The sequence below is a fragment of the Microtus ochrogaster genome, chromosome 8 (genome assembly GCF_000317375.1).
Source record: "Microtus ochrogaster isolate Prairie Vole_2 chromosome 8, MicOch1.0, whole genome shotgun sequence".
NCBI classification, from domain to species: domain Eukaryota; kingdom Metazoa; phylum Chordata; class Mammalia; order Rodentia; family Cricetidae; genus Microtus; species Microtus ochrogaster.
The window spans coordinates 44,015,582-44,017,290 of NC_022015.1; positions in this window are offsets into that span (position 1 = coordinate 44,015,582).

Below are 1,709 nucleotides of genomic sequence, written 5' to 3' on the forward strand. Positions count from 1 at the left end.
AAAGGCAACCCACTGACTGGGAGAAGATCTTCACCAACCCCGCAACTGACAAAGGTCTGATCTCCAAAATATATAAAGAACTCAAGAAACTATACTCTAAAAGGCTAATCAACCCAATTATAAAATGGGGCACTGCGCTGAACAGAGAATTCTCAACAGAAGAATTTCAAAGGGCCAAAAGACACTTAAGGTCATGCTCAACTTCCTTAGCAATCAGCGAAATGCTAACCACTCATTTCTTTGGAGAATGTTTATTGGTATATTTTTCATTTCAAGTGGATAACTCCACAAATATAAACATATGGGCAATATTGATTGGCCTCATATAATAAAATTTTTAAAAGAGAAATGACATGGAAACTATATGCTTAATACATTAACAAAAAACTATACTACCCAAAGAGACCTAAACAAAAGACAATATCAAAAGATACGCTATAAAGAAGGGCAAAAATCTCATCTCAAGGTTCAAAACTGCAGACAACTATGCACACAGAGAGGGAAAATTAGCTTCTCCCATGGGTTGAGGCCCATAATTAGTTATTCAATATAAAGTGGTCAGACATGAAGTCAGATAAATAAAGTCCACACTAAACAGACTCAGAAGGTTATATCAATATATTTATACTTATATGTGTAACATCAACAATTATAAAAGACACTATCAGTTTTATCAGATGGGGAATTTGTGAGGAGTGGGAGGATGGAGGGGAGAAAGCAATGTAATTTTATGAATTAGTGGAATATCTATGTTATCTAGGGCTTGGGAATGTTAGAGGATCTGGAAGTGACTATGCTCTGACTATATGAAAGTTTGAAAGTTTAAGAGTGAATTTCAGTATACAAAATGAGTGGCATTTGTTTAAAAACAAGTAGATTCACGTTTTGTGGGACTCCTAGCATTGGGAGCAGGGCTTGTCACTGATGCTTTGTAAGGTTTTTGGGAACCTATTCCTTGTACTACATCACCTTTCCAAGCCTTAAATTGAGGGGAGGAGCTTAGCTACCTCAGCTTGATACACGATGTTCTGATGACACCCATGGTAGGCCTGAGCCTTTCTGAACAGAAGCAGAGAAGGAGTGGGTTGAGGTGGGGCAGGTGAAAATTTAAGAAGACAGTGGGAGGAGATGGGAAGAGGAAACTAGGATCAGGATATAAAGTAAATAATTAAATTTAGTTAATAAAAACATCCAATTTCAGTAAAGCACAGTCACCATAATTTTAGTTTTCATTATATATAATAAATGCTACTTTGTTTTGGAGACTGATAAATCCTAATTTGCAGGATTTGTCCGTTGTTAGTATCCAGGAGGATTCCTTGTTCTGTTTGAGTCTAAAAGCCACAGACAGAGTTCAAGGAGAACTGGGAGTGCAGTCAATGACCAAATAAACTGTTAAAGAGACCTCTCTTTCTCAGAGAGGTCAGTATGAGGATTGACACTGAGTTAGGGTGATTGGACAAATGCCATTTAGTATGGATACCAGTTTTCCTAAGTAACATAGCTTTTTAAATGGAAGTATAATTTAAAAACGTTCCTTAGTAACTCATGGGTATCATGATGGCTTTCACATCAGTCAAATGAAAGATTGTATTGGTTTAAGCATCTTCAGCAAAATAAGCAGAGTAGGTAATTGTTTTTCCAAACAGACTTTATTAATTTTTGTGATTCCGTGCTCCCCTATCCAACCTTACTTTATCCCAATCATC